Source organism: Cavia porcellus, unplaced genomic scaffold (genome assembly GCF_034190915.1).
Source record: "Cavia porcellus strain 051 isolate PalLab524CR breed Dunkin Hartley unplaced genomic scaffold, mCavPor4.1 scaffold_8, whole genome shotgun sequence".
NCBI classification, from domain to species: domain Eukaryota; kingdom Metazoa; phylum Chordata; class Mammalia; order Rodentia; family Caviidae; genus Cavia; species Cavia porcellus.
Window position 1 is genome coordinate 77,130,513 of NW_026947491.1, and position 23,002 is coordinate 77,153,514.

Genomic DNA, 23,002 nt, shown 5'->3' on the forward strand with positions numbered 1-23,002 from the left:
TCAGTAACATTTTTGCACTGAGTGAACTGAGTGCTGGTATTTTTTGTTTGTTTGTTTGTTTGTTTTTGTACCAGGGATTGAACTCATGACCTCACACTTGCCAGGCAAGTGGTTGTGCCACTGAGCTAAGTCCTCAGGCCCCTGCTGGTATCTTTGAATTCTCTCATGATTTATACTAGTCTCACTGGATAGACTCTTCAGTGCTTAGTTAAATGATATAATCTCAAAGAACTTTATCTTCAACTGGTTGGTCAATGCATTGATTTTCCCTAAGAGAGTTATATTTCAAGGATTTTTACTTTTTAATTTTTACTGAGAATTTGTAAATGCTAGTTATTGAATATCATTTTATTTGATTAGTATTAATAATGAAAAACAAAGCAGAAATGGTGTATTCTTTTTCTGTGTATGTAAATAAAAACTACTATCACTTGAATCTTTTTTAATTAAAATAAAAGATAAAATTTTGGTGCTTATCGTACCTGAGGTCTTAAAGATATATAAGACACAAGAATGCCAAGAAGTGCATTTCTCATATTCCTCATTTCCTAGAAAGTCTCATTCTGCTACATCTTACATTTTATATTTGTCAGATGGAAATAAAAAACAGCATATGTAAAGCAGATCATTTACATTGTTTTTTATAAATGCCAGTGGCATAGAAGAGTACTTGATAAAGAGCAGACAATAAAAAAAAATAATAATCATTTCTAGTTTGGTAGCCAACTAGAGGGACGGAGGTGAGGAAGAGGCAGATGGAAAAAGACAGAGAGAGAGAGAGAGAGAGAGAGAGAGAGAGAGAGAGAGAGAGAGAGAGAGAGAGAGAAGATAGATGACACTGATTGAATGACAGATTCAGGGCACTGAAATTTGTAAAACTGTCTCTGAGCCCTAACTTTTCCAGTGCTGAATTACTGAATGAATGAACACTGGGAAAAAATTACAAATTGTTAGCTTCTGCTTTTTAGCTGCCCAATATCATTTACTTTATGTATCACTGTCTAATTGTTAAGAATAAAGTATTATGTCCATAAAAATACCTTTTAAACTTTAATGTACATTTAAGTATTATATCTAGGTACGTAAAATATGTATACAAGCACACATTCACGTAATAATATAAATTTAAAATGTCTAGGACATCCGAGTTATTATATTTTTGGAATACATAAAAAGTTGGCTGGGAAACTCAGAATTTCACACTGTCAAGGCAAGTACACAATTCATGATACATTCAGGTGTTTGAGCTGCGAAGCTAGAATACTACGGGGTATTAGTATTAACCAAGTAGTTAATGAAGGGGCTTATATTAAACAAAGTATAAGAGAAAATAAAGGCATACCACAAAATGAATGCTATTTTTAAATAAGTAAAAACATAATATGAGGAGAAAGTTTCAAAAGGAAATAACAAACCACCCTCAATGTCTGGGATATGCAGAGAACTTCAGAAGAGGTAACAGGAACCTTCAAGACTGTAATTGCTTTCACCTCTTTTTAAGACCGCCAGTATCTGTCACTTAGCCACATTTAACTTTTTATGTAACATAGAAAGAACTGGATGAAATAATGTGAATACAGACAAGGAAACTTTTAAAAAAATAGTAGAAATTAACTTAGGTAAAGATGTGCATGGGTAAGACAGGAAGCAAGGCGTGCACGGTGAATGGACTGTCATGGGTCTGTCACCTGTGTCACTGCGCTGAATCCTGCCTAGGCAGCTTATGCCAGAGGAAATTGCTATGATCTTGTTAATATCTTCTCTTTAAAAATAACGTAAAATAAAAATAAACACTTTCTGTCCATGAAGTCCATCAGCTACGCAAACCCATTTTTACAAACAGCTAAGAAAACAAACAAACAAACAAACAAACAAAAAGCTAAGTGACAAGAGATTTCACTCTGCAGTGATTCCAACCAGTGTGTCTGTGACCAAAGAGGCTCGTATCGGATAGACTCAAATACGGAGGCAAACACAGGGTGGGACAGTTCACCAGTAAGATTTTCTTTGTTGCTAACACACTGATGCAAATAGAGTTTTAGAGAATTAATTCTTAAGGCACAAATGCTCTTCCCTTTGTCAAGATTGATCACCTGTGAAAACGATGAAGTCTATAAGCCTAGGTTATTTAATCCCACTTTAAAGTATTTCAGGGGAAAAATGAAATTCGATTTAAAGGAGTGTTATACTTTTGAGTTCACACTGTCAAAACTTTTACATTCTTACTTTTAGATTTAGAAATTCACGGTATATAGTAACACAAATTTCTCTAGTAGGAAAAAAAAAAACTCTGGATGTGGATTTATAATATTTTGAGGTTTAGTTCATGTTATATTGTTTTGACTGACACAATTAGATTCCACTAATACACATTTTCCATTGTCTGTAAGCTCAGTTTTCTTCACACCTGAATTGACTGAAAGAGACACATCGAATACCAGTAACGTCAAGAGCTGCCAGACAAGACTGGGCAAGACCAAGATGCACAAATGTGAGAAAGCTGAGAACCACCTGCCGTCTCTAAGTACAAGTTGAACACCTCCAATCCTGATTTCTAACTATCAAGATTATTGGTTTGCAAAGGTAAAAATATTCAACGCTATAAAGAAGAGTGAAAAATAAATTTCAAAAAACAAGTATATCCTGGTGTATAAGTCATTAGTTAAAAGTATGTCATTATTCAAAAGTTTCATTACCCTAAAAGGACAAGAGATGTTGTTAAAAGATGTTAAATAAAATAGCATCTATTTACATTTTCTGTTCCATATAAAATCATAATCAACTTTAAAAACCTGCTGTTTTATCCCATAATAACACATCATAACTGAGTTGAAAGTAATTTTTATATTTCTTTTGGTAGCACGTGAATATTCACAGTCATTTAAAAGCTTTTAGTGTTTCTGATTCTTTAAGATTAAATCATCTGTTTCTACAGAAGTTCAACTGCTGTGAATATATATATATATATATATATATATATATATATATTTGTCCAGTATAAGAACTATCAGATGTAGATATTACTACTAAAATATGATTAACTCATATTTTTAATTATATAAATATTCTTTTATATACAAACGCAGTACTCTATTATGTATTCAAAGCAGCTAACACACACAAAAGATTTCAATGTTTCTTCACGCCAGGAAAAAATTCCCCACATTCTTATTTAAAATAAATTGCTATTATCATCTCCTTGGACTAAAAAGGAAATTGTGAATACAAAGTATACAAGTGCATATCCGAAGCTCAAGCCTTTGCTAACTTGGTAAATTTTGCTTTTCTTCTAGAGTCACAACTTTGGAAAACTACCCTAAAGAACTATCATCTAACAATTAGAAACTTCGACTCACGTTAAATTTATGACAACACTTCACAGTTGATCATTTCTACTTCTATTCATTACTATTAATAACAAATTATAAAGAAAGGAAGCAGAGTGGCACATACACACATATATTTTAAAACACGTTCAGTATCTGGGTCCTACAATCCCACTTACTTTCCTTTTTCTGAGAAAAAAGCTGAATTACTTGCCATTCATTTTCTACTGCAAATGAGTTTGTCCCTGCACATTAGCAAGCTTTTCCAATTCGTTTTGCTAAATCCACACTTCCTTTTAGTAATGCTAAACACTGCTCTGATTAAAAGCTTGCCAGATAGTAACCCGGCTCCACCTTTACACTACTCCCTCTGCTAAACACATTTACCTTTATTTCGAAAGAGAAGGTAAAAACGAAGAGGCTCTTACCAGACACAGAAAACAATTCGTTCAGCTAGATCCAACAGTGCTCCGTGCAGTCAGGCAGCATGAGTGATCCTTGGGCCTCACACAAAAGCGAGATAATTGGCTCTCAATGTAGAGATGTAAACATCCATCATAATGGCATTGGGGCTGAAACTGAACGCTACCTCAGCTGTTCTATGTACTCCGGCTGGAAGATGATGTCACAAACATCAACTGGGTGTACTCTCATTGGCTTCTGTTACCTGGAATCATATCTTAACCCTAAACTGTCAGCTGCAAATTGAAATGCTCATCTCTCACTACAATATCTGCTGAAAATGAGAATGAAAGTCATGCTGAGTTCCTGGAGGCTCACAAACTGAAAATACTGCCTCCTAACTACCCCCAGTCTTATTTGTCTAATTAATCAATTAGAATCTTTGAGGAATTTTAGTCTCCAGATGCCTTTATTAAATCATTGCACTTAAAGGTATTTCACAGCAGGAATGTTAAAAGAAATATCAGTGTAATTGCAGCATATGAAATTTAAACATTTTCTAATTGCTTTGATTTTACAGTATCATCCTATGAATTTCAGAGAGTTGAGTTCAGAGAAATTGCAGTGTGGGCAATGTATAGTGAAACTTTCAAACAATTGTCAGAAGAGCCATCTGTGTGGTTTTAAAAATCTTCTATAAAAATACAAAAATGGTAATGCATTTTACTTTCTGAATGCTAAGTAGCACCAAAACTTTGTGTAATAGTCTTAAATATGTGATATTAAAATTATAAATGAATTGATACTTTTTATTATTTTAAAGTAATTTATAAGTCACTGCATCTACAATCTCGTTTCAGTCATCCAAAGCTGTGTTATGGTGTGCTGCCAGTATCTTTGAGCACAAATAGGGAATAATTATCCATTTATTGCCTTCTACCTTGAAAAAGCCTGGGATTTCTCCCTAGGCTTGCGTGCATTTGGGAGAGGAAGACAGTGGGCCAAGCTGGTTGCAGGAGCCTGTTGCTGGAGGGGAGGGACAGAACCACAATCACCTTGAAAAACAGCCCAGCTTTCCCCACCCAGAGGGCCTATCAGCAGCATCACTGTGAGATGCAAGAATTAGAAGAGCTATTTAATGACCAAACTCCTTCCAAATTCTGAACAGCCCTGTCTCAGGGAAAGCCCCTTCAAAGCTGTGTGACTCAGCAGGCAGACAGCATAAGCACCCAAGAGGGATTCCCTTCATTCTTCTCTGTCTTTAGGGACCAGCAAGTCACCACCAACACATTTATCTGCTTTTCTGTGACCTCATTTCCTTCTGAATAATCAATTTGGTGTAAATGTTTATTATAACATCAGTAAGTTACATTTATTGATAGCTTCAATGAGAGTTCTAAAAGTTGGTAATAAATGATGAGGAACTTTCATAAATTATACATCCGCAACTTCCTCCCAAGTTCTGACTTTTGAAAATATCTGCATATTTGAGTCAACTTAATAGCAAGTTAGTCTGTGACATATGGGCGTGAGTTGAGTTGCAGAGTGTGGCGCAAAAAATTCAGCTTTCACTATGTATAAGATGTAATAACTCTGAAAACTTAACATGTTTTATGTACAAAACAAGAATGTTAATGCCACTTATTTTAAAAGCTGATTTAAGAATAGATTCGTCAATATATGGAAACTTGTAATACAGCACAAAAAAAGTTGCAAAAGGTAATATATGCCTAAGATTATTGCTGTTATTCAAAAGATCCAATATATTAATTTCAGAGACATGGGAAATATAAAATATAGTATAAAATATTAGTTTGATTTTTAACACTTCCAGTGAGGTCTTTTTTGAAGTTGCTACACCTCACAGAATTGTATGGGATGTAATCACATTAGTCAAGTGTAAAATTTTAGATTCAAGACAACTATTTGTCAAAATGTACTTTGAGGCTAACGTGAAAGACACTGTTCATTTATTTCTGTTTAAATACATAGAATTTTAAATGGAAATGTGTACACAAAAAGACCCACTGCCGTGCACAGTGACATAAAATTGAATTACAGATCACAAAGATGAATTTGGACAATGGGAATGTCAACTGTATTTCCTGTAGACAAATGATAAGGCTAAGACATTATAATTGCTAAGAGGATGTGCCATGAAGAAAAGAATTCATAAAATAAAATATGCTCCTCTATTTCATAGTTTATATAAAATTTTAATGCTATAAATATTTCATACCGGAGACAGATAACTAACAAACTTAGATTATACCCTGTTGAGTGCAGAAAACATGCTGATACATGTCCATTCAGTTAATTTTTGAGATAAATGTATATTCTGGTGATTTTAATGCACAGAAATGACAGTCTTTCAAACTTTGCATTGCATCATTTGGATGATACCATGTTATATATTCAGGGCTTAAATAATAGGGCACTAAGACGACTGGAAAATATAATAACCCTCGAACCCCAAATTTTGAATCAATTACTCACATTATACACAAAAATCATAATAAGAAAGTATCTTACTGTAAGTGCCTGATTCTGTATAATTAAAATATATAAATAAGATTTTTAAGAGGGCAGAGATTAGTCTAAATATACAGACTGAAGACATCAATCAAAGTAATAGTAACAGAGTTTAAGATTCCTTTTACTAAATGTGAAAACACTATCATATTCAGAATTTGAATTGTGTAAAATACTAACATTACTTCTTTAGAAAATGAATTGGGAAGAAGAAGAATGAATAAGAAATATTTCATGTAGATACATCAGTATAATTCTATAATAATGAATGAGTTTTAACCCATATATTAATAAGTCAGTTAATAACTCATTGCAGCTTATTTGGTCAGATTTTGTATTTTAGCTTTAAATAATTATATTTGGTTTTAAATAAATAATCACATGCAAAGAAATGTATAGTTTTATACATGTATATTATATATATATGTATAGTTTTAAATAATTGCATGTAGATAGTCTAGGATGTTTTGAATGTATAAAGGGTAAAAATCATGATATATTGAAGTAAACCATGCAATATTTTATATATAAGGACAAAAACAAAGTATGTTATGGATAATAATCATAAGAATTGGATGACGAGTGGAAGTTGTTAAATTTTCCTAATTCTTTGGTAATCTTTTTTTAGGAATATCAAAGACACTAAAGGTCAAGGTCTTGTAGTAATTTATTATCAGAGTTCATTATTTAAAAAGTCTAATGATATTTGAACACCAGGCTGTACAAGTGTCTGGGTTAAAACCCAAATAAAATAACATATATTTCATTTAAAACTGATAATGAAACACAAATATGTTACAATTATGATAAAATAATGTTCACAAATCCAACATGATTACATATGTAGAAATAAAATGCAAAAAGAAAAAATTAAATGTAAAAGGTTAAGGAGTTGCAAGATAAAAAATAAAAAATGATGTCATTTCTAGAATACTGTCTCTAATACATATGTTTATAAAGCTATCTGACATGTAATTTTTTCCAGAATTTTGAAAGAAACATAAATTTCATAAAAGGAAAATAAACATAATTTAGAATACATTAACCAATATCATGTCAGATATTCATTGCATAACTCCGGTTGAAATGATTAATTAATATTTGTGAGTTCCAAAGAATACAAAATATTTTACCTAAAAAAGCATTTTACCTAAAAGGCTTGAAATAAGGAGAAATACCTTATAGGAATTAATTCTGAGGGTTTTTTTTTACATACATGAAATGTTTTCTGATATGAAGAACATACAATCGATAAATGTATTTTTTACCAAATAGATATTTTGTCATTCAAATCAAGCACATCTTAATTTTGTTACCATGCTTGCATACTTTATATTTCCAAGGAGCTCAAATTATGGCAGTATTTAATTGCCTTACAATTATTTCTGTTACATCAATTTTGTGGTTAAACTAATTTTTGATATTATCAAAACAAATCAGCACTAGAGTCTAATTGAACCGGAGAAATCATCCTCCAATCTTTCCCAACCTACATATTAATAAAGTTTAGGTTAATACAACTTCAAAAAAATGAACATGTCCTTTAGGTGATAATGATATAGGCAGAATTTAGGAATCTAAAGGAGTTTTAAAGCGTTGTGAACATTATTATCTTCTCTGAGAGAATAGAGCATTTGCTCCTTTACAACATTAACTGGTCCATTACCTACTTATCCACAAGATGGCAGCTCTGTTTACTCAGCCACTAGCACTATTCATGCACTAGCTTAGCTTTATTTATTTATTTTTTTTTTAACAAAACATAATATAAAGTAAGTAAGTCACTCATGTGGGTGAATATTTGGGAGGTAGTTTTACAGTTTCACAGAGTAGGTGATGAAGGATACATCAGACCTAATAAATGACAGTTACTTAAACTTTTTAAAAATATATTACTATAAAACATCAAGCTTTTGCTAAAATAATGTTCAAATACTTCATACCAACATTTTTTTACAGAGGTCAATCTATTTATAAGAAATAGTTTTAATTTAGTTGCAAAAAAAGGGAAAACTTGCATTTTTTTTTTTTTTAAAGCATAAAGTTGTGTTCCAAGTAATAGTGGTAAATCACTGGTACACTAAGAGAGCGACAGGCGTCATATCTTCCCTGTAGTAAACTGTGGCTAAAACTCACCCCCATAAGAATATCTATTTACTGACTTCACTTGGATTCCTCTTCTGTACCCAGCAATCTTCACTGTCACTATTCCTCCTTATGTCTACCTGAAAGCATGATTGTTTACATTGTGTTTGCCAATTCAATTCTCAAGTGAAAGGACTCTAATGGAACTATTTGAAATAAGAATCTCTGAGAATGGGAAATTGTTTAAAATTATTTTACACCCCTCCTTAATTACGAGCCAATGATTTTGATTAGTGACATCAGATTTCATTAAACTAAATTCAAATATGCAAGAGTCCTGAAAAGAAAGCTGTAAAGGAGGTAGAATATAGTTGTTATGTTAAATAGCCTGGAGAAAGAATACAGGAAAATATAGAGTCTCTCATCAGGTAACAAGATGCCACCTGGCTGACAGGCATGCGGAAGAAGAGGAACACATTTATTTGGGAGAAATGAGTAATGGCTAAAAGGAGCCGAAAAGAATGGACAGAGGGGGAACTGCATGACTGAGGACAGCTCAGCTTTTCAGAGACTGCAAAGCAACATCAGGTGCTTGCTTGGGCACTACCTGGGGGCCAGGACACGTTTACAGTTCTTTAGTTCTCAGGGACCAAGGATTTCTCCTGCATATGAGCCAGAACAAATTATGCCTATTATCATCACTATGCAATTACTAAGCATCTAAATGCCCTAGGTGGACACACTCCCTTACTGTGACACATAAACACAGAGTTTCACAGGATGATACCCAAATGGTTAAGATGAAAAGGAACCAGCTCCTCTCAGTGGGTAAGAGTGCAGTGTGTGAACATTAGTTCTGTGATAGAAATAATAATCTAGTGTTTCTAGGAAATTCTATAATTCCATAGAATTCTATTCTTAAGCTTCATTTTATGTCTGAGCTCTCCATTAGCTTTATCTTTTAATTGTATTTTTCAAATATATACCAGCAGTGATATTTTGGGGATTAGTCATTGAGCATCATCTGTAATAAGCAGATCATGATGTATTTCTAAAGACACAAACAAGAGTAGTATCGTTTTTTAATCTTTATATTGTGTTTTATCTAAGTTTCTATAATTAAGTGAATGTAAAAATATTAAGTTCTTGATAATTACTATCAAAACACTTTATAGCATTATAAAGAATCTTTAGAATTGTTATAAGCACTTAATAAAGTTCTATGCTTTAGCATAATCCCATTTCTCCTTGCCCTTGAAAATACATTCTTCCCTTTAATTTTAATTTTTATTAGTACATTTACAGTCCATAATTATTGTTTTCATTGGGAAGTTGATATACATGTGATTATGAACATATAAAATCACATACACATGATTTTCTATTTTTATTGCCTTCCCTGCCTGCTTCCTCCCTTCCTTTACCATTTGCAAAGGATCTATCTTCCTGATTTCCATTATTTATCTTATATTTTGATCTATAAATTATTTATGTCGAGTATCTCATATAATAGAAATCATGTGATATTTGAACTTGGGTGTTTTCATTTGACATTACAGCCTTGAGGTCCATCCATTTTCCTACAAAATGACTTGGACTCACTCTTCTTTGGAACAGACCAGCACTGCATTATGCGTAGATGTGTTCTTTTCTTTATCTTTTTTACAGTCACATGTCTATAAGCAGGAGATATTTTCCAGTGATTCATTTAAAACTCACATTGTATCAGCCTTGATTTTCAAGCTCTTTTGTCTTCAGCCATATGGGACTGGAAGAACTTTTTTAATTTTTGTTGTGCTGTATTAAGTAACCCATATTGACTTTGTGTACCTTATTGGTGTTTTTGTTATTCACTGGTATTACATAAAGCTTCTCCTTTATTTTCCCTGGAACTTATTAATTATCTGCATGAGTCTAGTCTCCAAACTAAATGACTGGTGGTACTTTGGTTATTGTTTTATAAGGACAGTAGTTAAATATGGCTATCATTTCAGGATGGTTTAGAAAGACAACAAAGATTAATATACAATATTGAGGTTGACTGTTACCCAAGTGTTCACTGTTCAACTTAATCCCTGAGCTCATTAAAGTATCACTATAAGGACTATTGGATCTTTATATTTTGGAAAGACAAATAACGAGAGATCTGACTTAGCTTCTAGAACAGGAGTGGTATATTTATCTATAAAGTCTTCATGAATCTATATTTGAAACTACAGACCTGAGAAATATGCTTATACTTTCTACTTCACAACAGAATAAAATTATTATTACTGTACAAGATGAATCATGCTACCACGCAGGAGATAATGATTTTTTTTTTAACAGAGGCTACCTGCTCCTTGTGTATTTGTTTTGCACTGAGATTAACAGAGGATCAAATAGAATAGACACATGGCTTTAAATGTATCACACTGATTTTTGTTTGTTTTTAGCTATAGGTTTCACTGTAGTGCACAGTCTGACCTCCACTTACTGTACCTGGTACCTTAGGTACCTGGTCAGCAGGTTCTTATATGTACCAGTTACTGCTTGGATAAGCGTCCTCTAAATGTCCATGTGTTAAAGGCTTAGTTGCTGGTTGATGGGACTTCTGGCAGGAGGTGGAACCTTAGGAGGCAAGGTAGCCAGGAGAAAGTTATGTCACTGAGGGTTCTTGAGGGGGAAACTGAGTCTCTGTTCCTTCACATTTCTCTTTTACATGCTGCCTGTCATGCAGTGAGTGGTGCCCTCTCCTTGCATTCCTACCATGATCACTGCCTCATCACAAGTCCAAAAGCAATGGGCCACCTGACCATGGACTGAACCCTCCAAAACTGAGGACCAAAATAAACGTTCTTTATACATTGGTTATGTCAGGTGCTGTGTCACATTGATGGGAGGCCAAGTCTAGGTCTCAAAGAGAGCTTCCCTGCCAGGGTATGTCTTCCATTCCTCAGAGTTTTTGACCTGAGCTTCTCAGACACAGGGAGCAGATGTGAATTTAGACTTCACTCTCTTTGTGCTGGACTTTATTATTCCTGCTAAGTTCTCATTCTTAAATAATTCAATTGTTTCCAAATGATGTCCTGATATGAAACTAGTTCTTTTATTACCAAATTATTCTATTTAAAATTTTACCTCACCTCTGTCTTGTGTTGTCCAAAAAAAAAGTAAGTAAACACCAACAAAACTTGCCTAGTAACTCACTCCATATAAGGTATACTGATATAGACTAAAAATTGAAGTTCTGACAAAAACAAGTTTTGGCCAAAACACTGCCTGGGACCTCGTGCCCAACCATGGTGGTTCTTCTCATAACGGAACAGATTCTTTTTATGCTGTGTGAAATTAACAGAAGAAAGATACTTGAAGGACACATATGCTTAAATCAAAAGTATCCATGAGGAATCCAGAAAAATAGGTGAAGATGATTGACATTCAGAACATCCTCATAAAATTGATTTTAAGTTATGTTTCTTTTTTTCAGTGTCAGACATTGAACATAGGGTTTCACACTTGCTAGACAAGTGTTAAACTATTGAGTACAACTCCAGTCCTCTCTTTATTGAATTTAAAATAACTAGGGATAAAGAGAAGGTTTTCAAATTTTGACTTGAGAAAGGAACTAGTCACATAAAAAAAAAAAAAAAGTTTGGGAACTGGACCACTACTAAGCTTCTCAAAGAAAAACTGAGCCAGAAAAGATAGTGGATGCTTTCAAAGATATTGCATCTGAGAAACTTACACCCATTCACATTATTAATTAAATTGGAAGTGTTAATTAAGATCTTTGAACACACCAATGCCCAACATTGTCCATGTCTACACTTTCCTCAGGAATATGCGGTAGGATGTGGTCTACCACAGCGATGGGAAAAGAGAAGGGAGGAAAATGAGCGCACAAGATAAAGAATCATGGCAAGAGGAAAGGGGGTTTTTGAATAAAAGACAACTACAATGGAAGTACATTATTATTTTTAACCAACGTTTTTTATTAAGATGATTGTTCTTATTCCTTTTTATGCAATGGATTATATTTATTAATTTGGGTTTGTTTAACCATCCTTGCATCCTCAGGATGAAGCCTACTTGGTCATCATGTATGATCTTTTTAATGATTTATTACACTCTGTGTATCCAGCCATGATAAATATGTTGTTTCTTCTTTGTAGGAAAGAATCTTTTTGTCTCTGAGTTACTTCTTTGAAAATAAGGATAATGTCCTAGCTATTGTTAATCTCATCATTTAATTATGACATTATGACTAACAAATATAAAAAAGAACTATGCCAATCTGTTAGCATTATGACAAAGGTATTATCAACATCATGTTAAATGGAAAAAGCTGAACGCTTTCCCTCTAAAATTAATGACAAGACAGTCTTCTTTAACATAGTACCTGAAACATTAGCAAGAGAAATTAGACTATACGTATCCTTCCTTCTCTCTCTGTTTCTTGCAATATCAGGAATTTCTTCCCCTCTTCCCTGATTTTGCCTTACAAGCAACTGACTAGGGAATGAAATCTTGACAAATTATAGCCAAAATGAGACTTTACTCCTTTAATTTATGGGTATTTTGTCCCAGCAAATTACAAAGTAACCATGATACGCAAGATGCAAAATCAACACAAAAAATAATATTTCTATACATCAATAATGAACGCACTGTAGGAGAAATATCACAACAGCATCAAGAAAAATTAGATATTTAGGATTTAAAATTACTTCAGGAAGTAAAATATCTCTTAAATAAAAATATAGCACTCTGGAAAAGGAGATTCAAGAGGATATCAGAAGATGTCAAAATGGCTATCATTTCAAAATTGATATACTGACAATATATTCCCAATCAAAATGCCAACAACATTCTTTACAAGCTAGAGGATATACTCTTAGAATTCAAGTGAAATCAAAAGAGGCCTTGACTAGCAACAGCAACCCTGGGTAACAAGTGTAAAGTAGCAGGCATTCCAATCCCAGATCTTAAATTATATTATAAAGTTACAGTGATGAAACAGCATGGTACTAGCACAAAAAACAGACATGGAAATCAATGAAATAGAATAGAGGAATCAGAAACAACTCAAAAAGCGTTCAACTATTTGAACTTTGACAAAGAAAACAAGAATATGTACCACAGAAATGGTAGTAACTTTAAGAAATGCTACAGGAAAACGGCTATCCCCATAAGGAAGATTAAATTGACACCTATACCTCTAAATAAACTAAAGTCAAAATGGATCAAAGACTCAAAAGTTAATATGATAATGTACTGGAAGATTAAAAAGACACAATTTTTAAAATCACATGTGTACACAGGAACTTTCAGAACAGGACCCTGTTTGCATAGGAGCTAGCACCAGGAATCAACAGATGAGATCACATCAAACTACAAAGTTTCTGCACTGCAAAAGAAACACCAAAGCAAAAAGAAAAGTTACATAATGTGAAAATATTTTCCAACTAGTCCTCAGAGGAATAATATCTAGAATATATAAAGAATTCAAAAAATTAGACCCTACCCAAAATAGAAGACACAGCCAGAAAACAGGCACTTGATATGAATGGATGCCTCATAGAAGAAGAAATACAAGGGCCAATAAGTACTTGAAGAAACGTCCAACATTTATGGGCATTGGAGCAATGCACAGTACAACACCAAAGGTCCCCCTTACTATAGAAAGAATGACAGTGGTCAAGAAATCAGATAAAAGCAAATTATGTTGATGCTGTGCAAAAGATGAACCTTTCTGTGACATGAGAACAGAACATAATTTTTATGTATACCTGTTCTCCTCCATAAGCCTGTTCCAGAATATTAAGTGAATATTCTATTAGTAAAAAGCACAATTTTAAAAATAACTGCTAGGTCAATGCATAATTACATGATTTTTGTATATTTGATACATACTTCATTGAGGGCTTGTAGTTAAAACTTGCTCTCCAAGTGGACACTTCTGGTTTCTCTTTCTTAGAATTATAACAATTTAATGAACAAATTTTGTTGAATGCAGTGAGAGAAAGCGAATTACATTGTAAATTGATTTTGTTTTGTTAGAATGGCTTTACTGTATATGTGTACTTAAAGGACATGTAGGCTATGACATACACATTAAAAGTAAATCTGCTAAATGAGAGATGATTTGAAATAACAAATCAAAATTTATAAAAAAAACTCAAAAAGATATTTGCAAGGAGGAGGTAGTGGAAGAGTTATAAACACAAGAAGGAAATAGAAAAGTAATGCATTTTTTAGAATATTTTCATTCTCTTTACCTGGCATCCACCCAAGATTTTGGTTCATTTCCTTGCTTACATTGCATCTGATCCCAAGTTTCCTACTGAATGTAGCAATGCACCATCTCCTAAAATCCCATGTTAATTCCAAGCTAGTTTCTAAACTTACCAGCCCCAACAGCCAACTCTTAATTAGAGTTAACTTTATTTGGAATCTGATGCAGGCACAGGCACACCTTTGTAGAGAGAACCCTACTTCCTATTTTCTTCCTGGATCTTTTACAAAGTAAATGTTGACTTATCTACTAAGTACTAGAATCTAGTATAGAGAACTTTCCAATTCAAATGACTTTGATAGCAGAATGTGTTTCCATAGGAATTCATAAGGATATAGTTTAGTTTTCAGTTATACTTACTTTTTTTGGTACTACTTTAATAATAAAAATAGATTAGGGCATAAACTATAAATCAGAGATTCTTGGATTCAATTATTGATGCCATACTTTTTAGCTAATAAAAAGAAGTTAGCATTGATACACAGAATTAACTTTCTCTAGAATGAAATAAAAATTGTAATCTATCTCAATAGGGTATTAGGTAAATTATTTCATCATGTTTTAGTAGCTGGTAATTGCTAATTGGTTAAGGAAGGATTATTTTCCCCAAACCACATAATATCTTTATAGAATAAATTATCATTGAAATAGATGAAAAACTAAAATATATATTTTTTCACTAAAGTGGAAATCTTGCTAATTACATAGCATTAATAGAGACTTATAAGTACTCAACAGAACCACGAGGCACAATGGAACATATGGCAAAACAAAACTATCTGCCAGAAGTAGCATTGAAAAACTACTGTGGACACTTTTAAATAATTGTCTAACACTTCTTCATGAAGAATAAAACTCATTAAATATGTACTACACTAAATTGGTATTGGAAGAACTGGTGAAAATTTGTAGCAGGATATACAACAGTTATATTGGTGTTACATCCATTCTTTCAATCAATGCTTACTGATGGATTTATATGGTATATGCCACGCATTAAACACCATGATACAAACATGCATGAGACTCTTTCTGATTTCAAGAGACTCTCAGTCAAAGGAGAACTATTAAATAAAACCACTAAATAAACACAGCGACTTAATTTTTCTATTGTTTAGGTAAGATAAACATAAATTACTTGCAAAGTTGAAATGTCACATATTTCTTTCCTACTTGAATAATAAAAAACTCGCAAGCTAGTAGAAGCAATTTCCTGAGAAAAGCAACTTTTAAGATGTATAACAATGTCATGACTGCTTCAGGCCAATATTTTGAAACCTGTGTACCAATACTTCTCTATTGATTCTCAATATGCGCAACCAGGACCAAGAGGCATATCAAGACACGCAAGTACCTTCTAAATCATCTTGGATTGATTAGATGTAATAGAGTTCATGATTAATTGAGTGCATAACAGAAGTTTGCCGTACTTTAGAGCTTCTCTTTGTACTGCAAGGAAAGAAGAATCACAGTGAATGGAATCTGTGATATAAATAAAAGAAACTGTTACTGCTGTTCCTCCTCCACCACCTCCTTGCCTTGTTTAAAATCCCTCAAGGACTCTTTAAATGGGGGGAAGGAATTTCCCCCAATCTCTATAGTCCTAACTCTGATTTGCTCTCTGATCTCATGCTTATTCTCTCTCTTCTCCACCAAAAATGAGATTTACCTGCAGGTTTTTGCTGTAATTCTTTTGCTATAGAGCCTGCTAACATATCTTTACTGGTCCATCTATCAGCAATGTGTTTAACTTTTTAAAAATACTTTTCCACACTCTCCTGCTTCAAGCAGTTCAAACTTGCTGCCATTGCTCACAATCATGTTAAATCTTTAGGTCACAGGCCATTTGAATATGCTTTTTATTCTAACTACTCTTTTATATACTAAAATTTCCTGTTTGTCTAGGTGTCTGTATTAATTCCAGATTACCCATCCTAATTTTCAAGGAAATCATTCTGGTATTGTTAAATTAAATAGTTCTGTGTTCCTGTAACCAATAACTTTCTTTGTTTCAATAGATTTATGTCTGTGATATGTCCTATTATAGAATAGAAAGTGTTTAAAAGTAATGTTCTGTCTGTTATTGCTTATCCAGATTAGTATTTAATATTTTTTTTGGCTAACTTAGTATCTAGATAGCTCAGGACACTATGTAATATATGCCTATGAATTAAAATCTTGGGCACAATATAGTTTTGTAAATCATTTTTATAACACTTTTAAATCATTTCTATTTTATTAAAATTGAAAATAACTTTTAAATGTAGTCAGAGTCAAAAAATTAAGCCACTTGAATATATTTTAGAGTATATATAAAAATGTTTCATTAATTGAATTTTCAAATTTTGACCTGTTGTATTCTCAAATGAGGTATTTCTCAACTTTATACTTGGATATAGTTTTGTTGGTTATAAAAAGTGTTATATAAAATTTTGTTTTATACATTTTCAGTAAAATATTGTCTTTTCTATATGCAGGGAAAATATTTGATTTTGAAAAATAATTTGAGGCTTAGGAAGTAACTCCATAAATCAGCAAATATTAAAGCCAAACATCAATTATATACATCTACATATTTTGGGCAGTCAAAACATAGAATTCGAATTTTAAAGAAGCTATTATATTTTTAAAAATTCTATATAATTGAAATCTGTTTATTTAACTATGAGCTGTCTTCTCAAAACATTTAGGATACATACTCAAAAGCATTAACTCAGAAAACAAAGTTTTTAAGTAAATTATAAAAGAAAATGGAAAACTCTAAAGACATGCAAAAAACTACAAAATCATATTGGCATTAACTGGTGAATTGTTATTATATGCAGAGAAAAGATGTACTTATTATATTTTAATTTTTATTATTAGTGCATGTTCAAAATACACAATTATTACATTCACTCTGGGGCACTTGGTACATGCTCCTAATGCCTCTTAACTCTTTTTTCTCTCCCATTCTTTCCTCTAATTCTTGATCCCTTTCCTTCTGCCAAGAGAACTATTCCTCATTTCCTATTATTCCTATTACTTTCTGTTTTGCTCTTTAACTTATTTGTATTTTGGGTTTTTCATACAACAGAAATCAAGTGATTTTATGCTTTTATGTTTGAATTAATATACTTAATATTATAGTTTCAAAGTGAAGCCACTTTTCTGCAAGTAAGTTTATCCCTTATAGCAGAAAAGTAATCCATTGTGTGCAAATACACTTCCCTTATCTATTCATCTATTGAAGGACTTACAGGTCTCTTCCAAGATTTAGGTGTTATGCATTATGCTACTATAAACCAGGGTATGCACGTATCACCATAACATGACTTAAGACAATCATAAACATACCGAGAAGAGGAACAGTTGGGTCAAATTGGAACTTTCTTGGTTCTAAGAGAAATAGGGTAAAATCATTGCAAATACTCATGTTTGTTCTTATTATAGGTAATTCACTGGATTGCACAGACATACCCATTGTGCCAGGAAATATTATTCTTACATTTTTCACCAAATTATGGGTGACATAGTCCAAGTTAGATATTTGGTAGTTTTAGAATATGTTGTAACCCACACAGTCATCCCCAGATTATTCTGTTGAACTTGAATTGGCTTTGAATTATCCAGCGATCTTCATGGAGATGGTTTGATGGCTAAGCTGTCCTGTCTTTCCATTGTAAGGGAGCATTTATACTGTTCCTACAGTCTCACACAATGCACACTTGCTGGTGGCCTCATAAGTCAATGATTTCACAAATTCTTTCGACTGTCTAGTTTACAGATACACAAGATAAAATTCAAGATTTTTTCTGAAGCAACTCAAATTCTCATAGTTAAACACATCCTTATTTATAAGTTAGACTTCTAGGCTCTGGCTCTAAAAACTGTTCCTTTCTTACACACTTTTTATTTTAGATTAAAAATGACCCTCTTTAAAGAACTGATTACCCAGTCAAAATGTTGCTGTTGGAAAGGGCAAATTATGTTTCGAAATGCTTGATGAACGAAAGAAAGGTGCTTTCCCCTTCCTTCTCCTCTGCCTCGGCTTGTCCTCGAGCTTCTCCGCGCCTCCACCTTCACCCTCTCCTCCTCCTTTTCCTCTTCCTTCCTATTTTCTTCAATAAATGTATATTAACCTCCCCCCACACACTTTACCCTTTTATCTATCATATTTTTGGTTAAGGACACATAAGATTTTTGAAGTGTCTTTTAAAAATTTAGTAGAGACAATATAAAATCCTTACAGAATTACTGCAGTTTACATATTTAATTGGTGTTATTTTCCAAGAAAGATGTATACACATATTTATGGTGCTCTATTATAAATACATTCCTTTTGTTGATTATGTTAGTCCTTTTCAATACATTTAATACACATTGATATATGAAGAAAATAAGTGACAAAATATTTCTTTTTAAAAATTATGCATGTACTTTAAAGGTTAAAAACAAGGTTATTTTAGTGTAAAAAAAAAGTTTAGTGTAAGCAAAGACATTAAAACTCCTACCAAATAGCACCCCCACCTCCACACACAAATATATTTACTTTTTAAATGTATTTCATATGTAATATATATCACCACTACCCCTCTATGAAACTCGTACCACCTTCCCTTATCTATCTATCTATCTATCTATCTATATTCATTTATTCATTTTCATAACACTCTTAGAATTCAGGATTTTACCCAGAACTTTCTTATTAGGCAGGTTCTTCACCACTGAACTATATTCCACAAGCTCTTTACTTATTTATTTTTTTTTATTTTCCAGCCTGGGTAAGTTGCTAGGCTGAGCTGGAACTTGGAATCCAGCTGCCTTTGTCTCCCAGAGTTGGAAGATTACAGGTTTGACTGCTGTTAAATTATTAATGAAATCATATCATTTATTAAAATGTGGGCTTCTTGTAAGTCATTGGCTGGTGGTATTTGTCAATTCTTCAAAAGAAAATTAAGACATTTTATAGCAAAAATTCTTATATTGCATGTATTTGAAAAGAAGTGGATCAATTTTTCTGCTATACAGTGACTCCATAATAGTTTTGGATAGGCTTTACCTGATCTTCATATTTGTTTTCATTTTAACATCAAACTTTATCTTAATGCGTAACTTATTTCTCTATATATTTCCAAGAAATGCTTAAGTAAGGTTTCTTTTTTCCCAATGGTCAGTTAGACCATATTTAGCTGTGCTTCTAAAGCTCTTTTAACGTTCCTTGACATGTCAAGAAAATCTAAATTTAACTACAATTCTACAATAAGACGGCTGGTACATTCCAGACTTGTGCTACTTAGGAAATAGGCAATTTCACAGCCTTACTGCAATTACACTTATAAACTCCTACTCAAGAGTTTTTGCCTGCTTCCCAGGTGTAACCGATATCCCTTCATTTCTTGTGCTTGTCCACCTCCTTCTTTTGCAATGCCTGTTTATGCTGGGATTGTTCTTCCTGAAGACTAATTGGTTCAGCGGTGGCAATCTGAGTAGTTGAACTCTGCAATGGTGCAGTTTAGCCTATATGAATGCCAGGAGGCTGTTGTGCAAGCTTTACACGGTTTCTTGGCTGCTGGTCTTCCCAAGTGTCATTTGATTATTGAACTTCCACATGCATTTGGTCTGTTTAAAATTGTGGTAAAAGCTATATAACATAATATTTGCTATTTGATCCATTTTAGCAGTATATTTGAATGGTATTAAGAGCACTGACATTGTTACAACAATCATTATCACTTTCTTTCTCTAAAACTTTTATATTTTCCCAATTGGAATTCTGTACCTGTAAACATAACTCTTTAATTTTTACCTGCAGCCCCTGAAAACTATTCTCCTATTCTCTCTCTCTCTCTCTCTCTCTCTCTCTCTCTCTCTCTCTCTCTCTCTTTCTGTGATGGTAATCAAATTCACTACCTCACACTTGCCAGGCAGGCATTGCATAGCTGAGCTATATCCGTGACCCTATTTTACTTTCTGTCTTTATAAATTAGATTATTTTAAATATGGCACATAAGTGGAATCATACAATACTTGTCTCTTCAGCATGCCTTATTTCATTTAGAATAACTTCTTCAAATTCCATTTGTGTTCTAAAATATGTCAGAATTGTATTCCTTTTCAAAACTGTTAATATTCCTTTGTCAGCATAGGCCATAGTTTGTCTATCCATCCTAATTGTCTTTTGGCACACACTTTAATCATTTACGTCTTTTAGCTGTAGTGAATGATGATATCATGAATGCTGATATACTGCTATCTGTTTGCATCTGAGCTTTCAATGCTTTGGATACATATCCTAAAGTAGAATTGCTGGATCAAATGGCAATTCCACGTTTAATTTTTTTGGGAAGCATTATCATGCTATTCATATGTCTTTTTTTAAACAAATGTTCCTTTATCTAAGATACCTAAGAGTTTATCTTTAAAACTACACAACCACAAACTAAGGAACAATTGCAATGGTGATATCTAAAATAAATCTTTTCATTCATTCATTAGATGGCTGACAATGAATCTAATCTCAAGTTAGCCTGATAATAACTGTCAGCTGCATAAACAGCAGCAATGTTGTACTTAAATACTAATTGAGTGGCAATTAATCATTTCCACTCTCCCCGACAGAGAAACAAAGGGAAAGCTAGGAGGCTTTCTGTAAGAGACTGGTATAGACAGCATGTCAGTTATTAGGGTGAAGATACTTTTGAAAATTAAGTGTACTAAGAGGTGCTGATGGTTAAAAGAATTGGATTTTGTGGTCAAATTTTTGGATTGAACTATGACTCCAATGCTCACCAATGCTGTGACCTTAGGTAAATTCCTTACATTTTCTCTATCTCAATCTCATTTACAAAATGAAAATAATGATAAAATATTTCTTATTAATGTAAGAATTAAATAGAAATAGTATGAGAGCAAAGCAACTTAGGGGAAACTATACAAATAATTGTTAATTAACCATATTTAGAATAAGAAAATAACAATATTGGTTCTCAGATTTATGACAAAAAATTAAGTGCTAGGGCCGGAGATATAACCCTGTGGTTCAGTTCTTCCCTGACAAGTAAAAGGTCATAGGTTCATTCCCAGCCCACAAAAAAAAAAAAAAAAAAAAAAAAAAAAAAGTGGTTTCATTTATTATGATAGAAAGTAATGAAATATGCATACAGAGAAGAGCATTTTGAATTTGAGATGTGTACATGAGATACATGATGTGAAATTTCATATACACAATTCTAGCTAAAAACTGAAATACAAAACAATGAAACCCAGAGATATGATATCAAACCTGTAGTCAAAAGTTGGAGATTTTTTTCAGCACATAGATGGCATATGATAACTTAAAGTGAGGAAGAGAAGGAGGAGAAAATATATTCCCACAAGAAATCTCTCAAGTATACAAAATGCCATTTAGTCATACAAGATTTGAAATCCATCTCTAAAACTCGAAACTTTCAATGACTATGCATACAAAATTACCATTGTTATGCAAGAGATTATGTTAAATAAAAATCAACTAAATAAAGCAAAGAAGACAGTTCCCAAGCTATATGGGTGCTCTATAATACATCCTTAGAAGTTTTGGCTACTAAAATTTTTACCCCTGTAGTAATGTTAAAAAAGAAAAAAAAGATTAGTAAACCTTTACAAGAACTCCTTGGCAGATTTACAGGAAGAAAATTCTAAAAGCAGTTTAGCATGGACTGAATAAGAACATGATATGCTTATAGAAGAAAACTGGGATATCTTTTGTTCAAATTATATACCCAGAGTTGACAGAATCATCTTACAACACCAAGGTGAAAAATAACACTGAGGTTAGTTGTTTGCCTCCAAACTTGCCAGGGCAGAACACATAAGGTGACTTGAAAATCAATTTCTGCCTAAGAGTTAACACCATTTTGTAAAAGAAGAATGTGAGAAAAGTGAACATTTATAGAATAACAAAAGCTCCTCTGTGGAAAAGATTTATGTCATCAAACAGCAGAGACTGGCTGAAGTGTTCCCTGACATATGGAAGGGAGCTACAGACATTCTGGCGTGACTGACGGGTGGGAAATGTGGGGGACTGAAATTGCTTCCAAATTTGGTAAGATTGTTCAAGGAAAACAAAATTAACCTATAGTCTGTAGTGTATCTATCTTAATTTAATTTACAACAATGGAATGCTGAACATTCATCACAAATACTACACGTCACTGGAAAACTCAAATGTCAGTATGGAATTTTCTAAGTTTTATATGCCTGAAGTCAATCTGATCACATTAATAAGGATACATACAAAAATGGTGAAAGTAAAGTTTCACAAGTTATTTAGATAAAGGATCAATTACCCAGTTTCTCCGCTTATAACCCTCTCAGTGTTGACGCCTTCATCCCTCTGAACTTACCTCCCTCAAGGAAA

At 32.9% G+C, this 23,002-nt stretch overlaps 1 protein-coding gene across 26 annotated transcripts in view; it reads right to left on the reverse strand.

The window, feature by feature from the left end:
* Window positions 1–23,002, reverse strand: part of Mgat4c (MGAT4 family member C) — a 698,044-nt gene that overhangs the window by 240,744 nt on the left and 434,298 nt on the right. For 5 of the 26 annotated variants that reach the window (XM_063255263.1, XM_063255248.1, XM_063255265.1 and 2 more), the window contains exon 1: window positions 3,755–6,315. The exons of 20 other annotated variants lie outside the window; for them this stretch is intronic. The gene's annotated coding sequence lies outside the window, so the exon portion shown is untranslated. Of the gene's footprint in view, window positions 1–3,754; window positions 6,316–23,002 lie in introns of those variants that run through there. One more of the 26 variants, XM_063255255.1, reaches the window with a different exon arrangement.